The sequence below is a fragment of the Podarcis cretensis genome, assembly GCF_951804945.1.
Source record: "Podarcis cretensis genome assembly, chromosome: 3".
Lineage (NCBI taxonomy): Eukaryota > Metazoa > Chordata > Lepidosauria > Squamata > Lacertidae > Podarcis > Podarcis cretensis.
Genome location: NC_137172.1, coordinates 118813518 through 118825223, shown reverse-complemented (window position 1 = coordinate 118825223; position 11706 = coordinate 118813518). Strand labels below are relative to the sequence as shown.

The 11706-nt window shown below is 42.1% G+C and overlaps 1 long non-coding RNA gene across 1 annotated transcript in view; it reads left to right on the top strand.

Annotated features, from left to right (window-relative positions):
* Nucleotides 1–5051: 5051 nt before the first annotated feature.
* Nucleotides 5052–11706, top strand: part of LOC307212809 — a 30735-nt gene continuing 24080 nt past the window's right edge. The window contains exon 1 of the long non-coding RNA XR_013837239.1: nucleotides 5052–5153. This is a non-coding gene — a long non-coding RNA (uncharacterized lncRNA). The remainder of the gene's footprint in view (nucleotides 5154–11706) is intronic.

Genomic DNA, 11706 nt, shown 5'->3' with positions numbered 1-11706 from the left:
TCAGAAGGTCGGCGGTTCGAATCCCCATGATGGGGTGAGCTCCCGTTGCTCGGTCCCTGCTCCTGCCAACCTAGCAGTTCGAAAGCAAGTGCAAGTAGATAAATAGGTACCGCTCTGGCGGGAAGGTAAACGGCATTTCCGTGCGCTGCTCTGGTTCGCCACAAGCGGCTTAGTCATGCTGGTCACATGACCCAGAAGCTGTATGCCGGCTGCCTCAGCCAATAAAGTGAGATGAGCACCGCAAGCCCAGAGTCGGTCATGACTGGACCTAATGGTCAGGGGTCCCTTTACCTTTACCTTCTATGGTAGCTGTAGTCTAAAAGCCCAGTTCCTAAAAGTGGCTTAGCAGAATCAGCCATGGACTATGACATTGCAGGGTGTTAAGTAGGAGTTTGTATTTTGTGATGCTCCATGAAAAATAACATCTCGATGGGAAGACTAGGCCAAATCCTTCCTCCTGACATGTTAGCTTTCTGCATACAAGGTTCTGTGGTTTGTGTGTGTGTTTGCAGGAGAGCAGATAGACACACCAACCTCCATCTGCAATTAGAGAAAACATCACATTCTTCTCTCCATAGGAAGGTCCATCTGGTTTTTCTTTCTTTTCTGAAGGAGCCTGGGAGACAATTCCCTTTCCAAAATGCACCTGAAGTGCCATGATGTTGGTTTCAGTACTTTGTTAAAAGTACACAAGCTTTATCATTGCTCTACTGATTTCGAGTCACTGCTTCACAATCATGAGCATGCAAATGTGTCTTTAAATCTCATCGAGAATATATGTGGCCACACTTTTTCCTTTAATGAAAAGAAGATCTGCTGCTGCTGCTAGCAGGGGAGGAATCTGTATGAGTCTGCTTCTCTTTTGGGGGTTCAGAACAGGATATTGAAACTCTCATTCTTTTTTCCTTTTCTTTTTTTGCACAAAGGCAGCCACATCACCCACACACTGTGTGTCAAGAGGAAGGCATTCAATCAGCTGGGACATGGCATCAAAACACAGCATGTTCCAGCCCAGAAACAGGGGGAGAAAGAAACAGAGAAGGAGAGGGCAAGAAAGAAAGGGGGGGGGACCCTCTTCCCTGGTCCTTTCATTTCGGAAGAGACAGGGCAGTAAGGAAAGTGGAATTGGTGCAATGGGTGTAGTGCTCAGCCATGTATGGGGGCGATGAGGTGAGCCATGAAATCGGCATTTGAAACACAACTAGGAACTCAGCCAAAAACAGCAGAGTTTGCTTTGGCAAAGCATAAAATATATGTGTTTAGATGAACACGTACCCTCGCTGAGTCCTGAGCACAGCAGGTACCCGATCCAGGCACTTTTGATGCAGCTAGTGGGATTCTGGGGGTAATCTTCACACACATTACTGTAGGCATGGGATGAATTAAGACCCTGGCTCTCCCCGTAACCTACAGTACAGTGGGAGAGAATTGTCTTGTTAAGCACTAGAAAGAATTTGGCAGACTTGCCAGAAAGATCTTGCTAACCACAAGGATTAACACAATATGGAATGCTTCTAAGCAGAGCATGAAAGGCAGTGACAGACTTCCAGAGCTTGGCAAGGGAGCAAGACCAGCTGGGGGTAGCTCTTTTGCTGTCACTGCAGGCCTCACATGGACCAAAGGAGGGTGGCTGTATGAGTCGGCCAAATTTCGATTAACCTAGGAAGTGATCAAAATAATAGTGCTATATATATTTTAAAAACCTACAACTACAATGATGCCAATAATGTCTGTCTATCTGTCTTGTCTGTCTATCTATCTATCTATCATCTATCATCATCTATCTATCATCTATCTATCTATCATCTATCTATCTATCATCTATCTATCATCTATCTATCATCTATCTATCTATCATCTATCTATCTATCTATCTATCTATCTATCTATCTATCTATCTATCTAATCTATCTATCTATCTATCTATCTATCTATCTATCTATCTATATCTATCATCTATCTATCTATCATCTATCTATCTATCATCTCTCTCTCTCTCTCTCTCTATCATCTATCTATCTATCATCTATCTATCTATCTATCATCTATCTATCTATCTATCTATCTATCTATCTATCTATCTATCTATCATCTATCATCTATCTATCATCTATATCTATCTATCTATCTATCTATCTATCTATCTATCTATCTATCATCTATATCTATCTCTATCTATCTATCTATCTATCTATCTGTCAGGGAACTGACATCAGAGCGAGAAGCGGAGGCAGGGCTCCAGAGCGATGCCGGAGAGAGAACCAGCAAGGGGGAAGGAATTCAGCGTGACACCAATAGAGAGGAGAGGGAGATAGAGGAATCGGTGTCAGGGCTCCAAGACCCTTCAACCGAAACTAGCGGAGAGAGCGCTGGCACGCCCCTGCCTTCCCCTTACTTGCGCAGATGCATTCCGCGCAGGGAACATAGGAGGAGACTTGGGGTCAAACAGCTTTTATGCTGGAAGAGATTCAAGAAACGCCCACTGACGGACTCTGCAAGTGACTAACAGGTCACGGAGGGTGAGCTCTAACCCTAAACATGATTGAGCAAGCAATCTAACTAATCTGAAGGCAATTTACGCACAAGTAACCCCCTCACAACCATTACACTATCTATCATCTATCTATCTATCTATCTATCTATCTATCTATCTATCTATCTATCTATCATCTATCTATCATCTATCTATCTATCTATCTATCTATCTATCTATCTATCTATCATCTATCTATATCTATCATCTATCTATCTATCATCTATCTATCTATCATCTCTCTCTCTCTCTCTCTCTCTATCATCTATCTATCTATCATCTATCTATCTATCTATCATCTATCTATCTATCTATCTATCTATCATCTATCTATCATCTATATCTATCTATCTATATCTATCTATCTATCTATCTATCTATCTATCTATCTATCTATCTATATCTATCTCTATCTATCTATCTAAAATGTGTCTGTCTATCTGTCTTGTCTGTCTATCTATCTATCATCTATCATCTATCTATCATCTATCTATCTATCATCTATCTATCATCTATCTATCATCTATCTATCATCTATCTATCTATCTATCTATCTATATCTATCTATCTATCATCTATCATCTATCTATCATCTATCTATCTATCTATCTATCTATCTATCTATCATCTATATCTCTATCATCTATCCTATCTATCTATCATCTATCTATCTATCTATCTATCTGATTTGTGGTTGGACAGAGCTTGAAGAAGCCACCTGCCCAAACATTCTGGCCTACATTACACCTCCCAGATGCCCTTTTGTGAAACCTCCCACCCTATACCACATGCAACAGGAAAGCTTGAAAGAAATTCTATGGTTGCAATCCAAAGTGGTAGAGCCTACCAGTAGCAGATGGTGTGGTTTCTGTGGTATGTTGCATATGCTGTCCCCTGTTTCAGATGTGAGCAGGGCAGGTATGTGAATAAACAAACAAGCATGGCTGGATGGCCCCAAATGGGACATTATGCACAAAGATAGTGTAGGCCATGGATTAGAATCTTCTGGCCCTCCAGACATTTTTGGAATGTACCGTATTTTTTGCTCTATAAGACTCACTTTTCCCCTCCTAAAAAGTAAGGGGAAATCTGTGTGCATCTTATGGAGTGAATGCAGGCTGCGCAGCTATCCCAGAAGCCAGAACAGCAAGAGGGATTGCTGCTTTCACTGTGCAGCGATCTCTCTTGCTGTTCTGGCTTCTGAGATTCAGAATATTTTTTTTCTTGTTTTCCTCCTCCAAAAACTAGGTGTGTCTTGTGGTCTGGTGCATCTTATAGAGCAAAAAATACGGCAGCTTCCAGTATGGCTAATGATCAGGGGTGATGGGAGTTGGAATTCAACAACATCTGGAGGACCTGAGTTTCCCCAGCTCTGGCACAGACCATTGTTACCATGCTGAGACTTACAGCTGGTTCACATCTGCATCATTGTATTATTGTGCTCTTCAGTCTTCCCTAACCTCTGGCCCTCCAGATGTTGTTGGACTTCAACTCCGATACCCCCAGTCAGCATGATCAATGGTCAAGGATGATGGGAACTGTAGTCCAACAACTTCTGAAAGGCCCTGGGCTGGGGAAAGCTGCTGTACATGGTGACTGCAAGTGAAGATATCAGACTCCAATTGTAAAGCATTGTGCTTGAGGTGACATGCAGAAACGTGGGCATTTTGTCACAGATATGTCTGTCATGGTCCATCCCCAGGCCATCACTTGATGGTGTAGTCATGAATTGCTGAGAATGTATATCTGAACCAGGGCTTGTGGAGTTACCAGGGAGTCACTGCTTTCTTACTTGAAGTACATTCAGAAAGCACTGGATACTTAGTTATGCCTATTGAAAAGGCAGCTGGGGTTTAATTTTTCAGTATATCATGAGACTCTTGATCTCAGGATTGTGGGTTGTGGGTTCAAGCCCCAGAATGGGCAAAATATTCCTGCGTTGTAAGGGATTGGACTAGATGACCCTCGTGGTCCCTTCGAATGCTACAGTTATACACATGGCTGTCTTAAGCATACGCGCTGCCAGGGTGCAAAGATCTGCCCAGTGCCCCCCCCCCCAGGTTGCCCAGTCCCAGGCACTTAGGAGGGCGGAGCTGGCCGGCCGGCCGCCTCAGCATCTCGCTGGCCTAGTTGTCTCCGAACTTGCGGTGCAGAGCCGCAGCAGAAGAGCCCACTGTAGCACTCCAACCAACAGATGGGCTCTTCCCTGGACTCAACTCTCGGGCCCTGGACTCTTGGCCTGGCCCCCCGAGAGCCCAGCGCCCAGGTGCCCCACACCCTTAGGGCCTATGGGTAAGACGGCCCTGGTTATACAATTCTATGATTTCATGATTCTCAAAAAAAGGAGGTGCTGGCACTGAAGCCTGCCCAGAAGTCCAAAAGCCTTACCTGCCTTCCTCCAAGCCCCAGCTCTGTGTGGGTGGACTCGGAGAATCATTCTTTCCTCTGTTGCAGCACATCTGTCACTGGGCTCTGATAATGAAAACAGGTTCCAACAACCCTAGTAAGGCCTGGTACATATGTATCCTGTGGACTGTCCACTCTTTCCTCAGTCCCCCCCTCCTTTTAAAACAAGAAGCCACTGTTCTCATTCTAAACATTTCCACAAACACACAGCCAAGTAAGTAATCTCCTTTATCATTACTAAAAACACGCGCATCATTTCTTTAGTCGCATTTTCCGCATTTGTCCCCTTAGTTCTTTCTCTTCCCTATTTGTGCAAGAAATGCTGATGCAGGGGTCCCCCACCCAACCCACTATCCCACCACCCCATATTCTGGCTCTTTTGATTGCTGAACCCCCCCCCCCAAAAAAAAAGACCCTTTGAATGACTTGTTAGGATATTGCAACAGCCTTGCTGAAGTTATAAATGTTTGCCATATGGCAACTCAAGGACTTTGCCGCTTCCCAGTTCACCCCTGTTGTCACTTCACTGGAGTCCGTCCAGGGATGAAATCAGTGCTATTTTTTAAATGCCTGAACACCAGCAACATTAATCTTTCAAGAAGCTAGCCCATACTTTAAGGAGATGAATAGTTATCTCCCGGCAGTGATGCCGCCGCAGTCTCTTTCTGACCTCTGGGCTCTGCTTTTGTCCTAGTAAGGGAGCCCCAAGGGTAGGGCCAGGGAGATGCAAGTAGTGGCTTTAGGATGTCCTCTGGCAGCAATCACACAAGTGACATTATTAACATGCCCAGCAGAGGACTGAACTTGGCACGTCAATTTCTTATTTGAATTAATTCCCAGGCAGGCTCCATTTATGACCTTTATTGCAACCACATTATGGCAATGCAATGGTTGTTCGGGACATTCTCTATATTCTGGGTTGCTAAGGACATAGGCAGAGGCAAATGGAAGAGAACAGGCTTCTGCTCTAAAACAAAACTTAAAGCAGGAAATGCTTCTAGACAGATAAATCAAGATTTTTTTCCCGGTCAACTCCAATAAGGGAACAGGGTGTTTCCATAGCTAAGGGAAAAGCTTTCCCTAAGCCAAAAAGAAAAAAAAGATGTAGGTGGGGGGGGATAGAGAGAGGGGAAAAAGGAGTTGAGTATTCACTCCTTGAGCATCTGTGTCACTGAGCCGTCTAGTAATGTTGGCACCACAAAGGAAATGAAATGACAAACAAAGAGTAGAGTGAAAGATTATGAAAGACCACTGGCATGTCTTGCAACTCCCACATGAATGGAAATGTGTTTCTTAGAGAATTAGACACCCCTCTCCTTGTGTATGTTTCCTTAATTCCTATTCACACACAATTCGGACTGAGAAGATACAGTCAGCGAGAGGCAAGCATTCTCCAATAGCCCACCGATTTCCAGAAACATATGCAGGAACTCATATAAAAGACATCAAACCGGCCATGATTGCTAGGACTGACAGTGCTGATGGCAGACATCTTTTTCTCCTACAGTTTCTTTAATACTTCCATGGTGCCTTTCCTAATGGGAGAAAGAGACAGCTGTTGCCAACCTCAAACCTTTAAAGTCTGGAGTCAAATATTTCAGGTCATGAAATGCATTAAAAACGTCATAAGATTTTTGTTTTTAAAAGATCTCTCACCCCCCTTTGTGTGTATTATTCTATCTGTACAGAAATGCAATATGATTGCTACATTTCTGTTGGAAAGGGGCAGGAAAAAGAGATTGATTCAGTCAATAATATGTATTTATCGTATGTATATATTCTATGATGGCACGATTGTAAATTTACATGAGACAATTCATAAATCAATAAACTATTACGATTACTACTGCTATAAAATGATGTAACTAGATCAGTGTTCATAAAGGCTACTACTTTTTCATAGTTTGGAAGGTAGGTAGCTTCTCAGTGGTTGAAATTTAGAATTAGTATATGAATGGCAAAGCTGCCACGTGGCTATTATTTACCGAGAGGGCTTCTTTTTCAATAGTTTGATGACCGATCTTCAACTTAAGTGTATTTGCTGCCCTAACTCCTTCTTGGACGTGGGTGGCGCTGTGGGTAAAAGCCTCAGCGCCTAGGGCTTGCTGATCGAAAGGTTTCCTAATACAACAGAATTCCTTAAAGAGGAAAAAACAAAATGAGAAGAAAGATAAGATTTTGGAAAAGATAAAAGAAGGTGAAAAGAAATTGAGGTTAAAACCAAAGTCTCATGAGATTTTGAGAGAAATTACATTTTACCAGTTGCAGTATATGGAACTGATGAATCAAGAGATAGAATGGAAAATTAAACAAATGAGACAAAGGACATTTGAATCAGCAGACAAATGTGGGAAACTTCTAGCATGGCAATTGAAGAAGAGACAAAAATTGAACACAGTCACAAACTTGGAGGTGGAAGGAAAGAACATCTATAAACCAAATGAGATTAGTAATTGTTTTCAGAGCTATTTCAGGAGACTGTATGCACGAGGGCCGGAGAAAGAAGGAGAAATAGATGATTTTCTTAAGAAATATGGATTACAAAAAATTTCACAACAAAGTACAATGGCCTTGAATGAGAAAATAACAGAACAAGAAATAGAGGGTGCCATTCAAAATATGCAATTGGGGAAATCTCCAGGACCAGATGGATTGACTTCCAGATATTACAAAGCTCTGAAGGAATGGTTAGTACAACCACTGAAGGAGGTCTGTAACGAAATTTTAGAGGGGAAAAAGGCACCTGAATCGTGGAAAGAAGCATTTATTACGCTTATACCAAAAACTGAGACTGAAAAGAACCAGATTAAGAACTACCGCCCTATATCATTACTTAATGTGGATTACAAAATATTTGCTGACATTTTAGCAAAAAGACTGAAGAAGGTGTTGGTGGAAGAGATTCATAAGGACCAAGCTGGCTTTCTCCCAGGGAGACATTTGTCAAACAATGTGAGAAATATAATAGACATTATGGAATTGCTAGAAGTTAATATTAATACGAAGGCAGTATTAATATTTGTGGACGCGGAGAAAGCCTTTGACAATATTTCTTGGAGTTTTATGAAAAAGAATCTCCACGGGATGGGGGTAGGTCAAGGTTTTGAAAATGGTATAGGTGCAATATATTCTGAACAAAAAGCAAAGTTAATTGTAAATAATGTGGTTACTGAAGAACTTTCTATAGAAAAAGGGACATGACAGGGGTGCCCAATATCCCCACTACTTTTCATATCTGTCTTGGAGGTTTTGTTAAATATGATCAGGGGGGACCAGCTGGTTAAAGGAATTCAGGTCGGAGCTAAACAATATAAATTGAGGGCTTTTGCAGATGATTTAGTATTGACTTTACAAGAGCCAGACACTAGTACGAAAAGAGTTTTAGAATTAATTCAAATCTTTGGTCAGGTAGCAGGATTTAAGCTGAATAAGCAAAAAACTAAAGTTTTGGAGAAAAATTTAACAACAGTAGAAATAGAGAGGTTCCAAAATGAGACAGGATTAATGGTGGCTAAGAAAGTGAAATATTTAGGGATCAACATGACATCTAAGAATGTGAATCTATTTAAAGACAACTATGACAAATGTTGGACAGAAGTAAAGAAAGATCTAGAGATATGGTCAAATTTGAAACTTTCCTTGTTAGGCTGAATTGCTGTTATTAAGATGAATGTATTGCCTAGAATGTTATTTTTGTTTCAGACTTTACAGGTTGTGGACAAAATGGACTGTTTCAAGAAGTGGCAGAAAGACATATCTAAATTTGTCTGGCAGGGCAAAAAGCCCAGAATAAAATTTAAGATATTAACTGATGCAAAAGATAGAGGGGGGTTTGCCCTGCCGGACTTAAGACTTTATTATGAATCAGCAGCTTTCTGCTGGTCGAAAGATTGGCTACTTCTTGAGAACATGGACATTTTGGATTTGGAAGGGTTTGATAATAGATTCGGTTGGCATGCATATATATGGTATGACAAGGTTAAAATTCATAAAGGATTCAAAAACCATATCGTTAGGAAAGCATTGTATAATGTTTGGATTCGATATAAGGATTTGTTGGAAAATAAAACTCCTAGGTGGCTGTCACCAATGGAAGCTAAGGGGGTGAAAAAACTTAATATGGAATCTAAATGGCCAAGATATGGTGAAATTTTAGAGCAAGATAGTGGGAAAATTAAATTACAGAGTTTCGAGAAATTGAAGTTTAAAGTAAGAGATTGGCTTCACTATTATCAAATAATGGAGGTGTTTAAACAAGACAGGAAAATTGGCTTCCATTTGGAGAGATCAAAACTAGAAACAGAACTGTTAGAACCCAATACTAAGAATCTATCAAGAATGTATAACTTGCTGTTGAAGTGGAATACATTAGATGAGACAGTTAAATCAGTTATGATTAAGTGGGCACAAGACTTTGGTTATGACATTATGTTTGCTGACTGGGAACAGTTATGGACCACCGGTATAAAATTCACGGCATGCAATGCCTTAAGAGAAAATATTATGAAAATGATTTACAGGTGGTACATGACCCCGGTCAAGCTTGCAAAAATTTATCATTTGCCCAACAACAAATGCTGGAAATGTAATACGACTGAAGGTACCTTCTTCCACCTTTGGTGGACTTGCCCGAGGATTAAGGCCTTCTGGGAAATGATTTAAAATGAAATTAAGAAGGTACTTAAATGTACTTTCCATAAGAAACCAGAGGCATTTCTCCTGGGCATGGTCGGCCAATTGGTGTCAAGGAAGGATAGAACGTTTTTTATGTACGCTACTACAGCAGCAAGGATTCTCTTAGCAAAGTATTGGAAGACACAAGAACTACCCACGCTGGAAGAATGGCAAGCGAAGGTGATTGACTATATGGGACTGGCGGAGATGACTGGCAGAATCCGTGACCAAGAAAAAGAGACGGTGGAAGAAGATTGGAGGAAATTTAAAGTATATCTTAAGAACTGCTGCAAAATTAATGAGGGCTAAAATGTCAAGGGAAAGGAAATTATAGAATTACAGCTGTAACCGATTAACTATGAGAATGAAATTAAAATAAGAAAATGTTATTATTTGATTGACCTGAGGAGTTGTTGGAAAAAAAGTTTTAAACAGGATGCAGAAAAGGGGAGGTAAGGGGAAGTCCGGGAAGCAAGGTTAATGAAAAAGAGGGTTTGAAATTATACATGTTTACATGTTTTTGTATGTTTTTCTGTGTGTGTTGTTTTGTTTACAATTTGTGTTGGAAAATCAATAAAAAATTATTATATATAAAAAAAGAAAGGTCGGTGGTTCGAATCCCTGCGGCGGGGTGCGCTCCCGCTGCTCGGTCCCAGCGCCTGCCAACCTAGCAGTTCGAAAGCACCTCCGGGTGCAAGTAGATAAATAGGGACCGCTTACCGGTGGGAAGGTAAACGGCGTTTCCGTGTGCGGCTCTGGCTCGCCAGAGCAGCGATGTCACGCTGGCCACGTGACCCGGAAGTGTCTCCGGACAGCGCTGGCCCCTGGCCTCTTAAGTGAGATGGGTGCACAACCCCAGAGTCTGTCAAGACTGGCCCGTACGGGCAGGGGTACCTTTACCTTTACCTTTAACTCCTTCTTACTCCCTTGCCGCCTTGGTTTATTAACAGTTTTGACTTGGAATTGTTATATTTGTATAACAGCCAGTGACAACATGGGTCCTTCGACAGTTCATGACTGACCTGCTGGGAGTCTGAGGGCCCTGCCCTGCCTCTCTCCCCCTGGCTTGAGGTGGGGCCTGACGGGCTCCATAAAGGACTGCTGCTGATGCTTGACACAGATGGATCTTTTCAAAAACCGTTTTTATTTTTTATCTATGTCATTTAAAATTGTTATTGATATTAATGTTGTATTTCTTTGGTTTTAGATTTTATGATTTATGTGGAAATTGTTTTCCATTTGGTTGTGTTCCTTTCGATGTGCTTCATTTATTCGTTGTTTATGACTTTTGTTGGGGATGCAGGTGGCACTGTGGGTTAAACCACAGAGCCTAGGACTTGCCAATCAGAAGGTTGGCGGTTTGAATCCCTGTGACGGGGTGAGCTCCCGTAGCTTGGTCCCTGCTCCTGCCAACCTAGCAGTTCGAAAGCATGTCAAAGTGCAAGTAGATAAATAGGTACCGCTCAGGCGGGAAGGTAAATGGCTGCTCTGGTTCACCAGAAGCGGCTTAGTCCTGCTGGCTACATGACCCGGAAGCTGTACGCCGGCTCCCTCGGCCAATAAAGCGAGATGAGTGCCGCAACCCCAGAGTTGGCCACAACTGGACCTAATGGTCAGGGGTCCCTTTACCTATGACTTTTGTTATGTTGGTAATTACGTAAATCCTGTCATGCTGTAAGCCGCTTTGAGCATTGTTTTAACTATGGAAAGGCGGCATACAAATGAAAAATGATGATAAATGCAGCCAGCAATCAATGCGCTGCAGGAAAACATGCCAATCATAATAAAACCAGCAAGAAAGCAGGAGTTTGAACACATTAAGAAGAGAGAGACCTTTAAAGACCTAGGGAAACAAAGTCTTACCCTGATACTCAATGGAAAACAGGAGGTGGGAGCTCAGCTTCCCTTGGACTCCATAAGTGGGGCACCACCACTGAAAAGGCCCTGACTGCAGAGGAGACCCCTGAGGTGGAGTCAGCTGAGTAGTCTGCCCATGACAGGTCAAATATCAGGTAGGCCACAGGCCACTTCCCTGGCCCACACAAGACCCATTTGGCAGTTGTGCTAGCCTGGGAAAACCCTCCAATAACTGC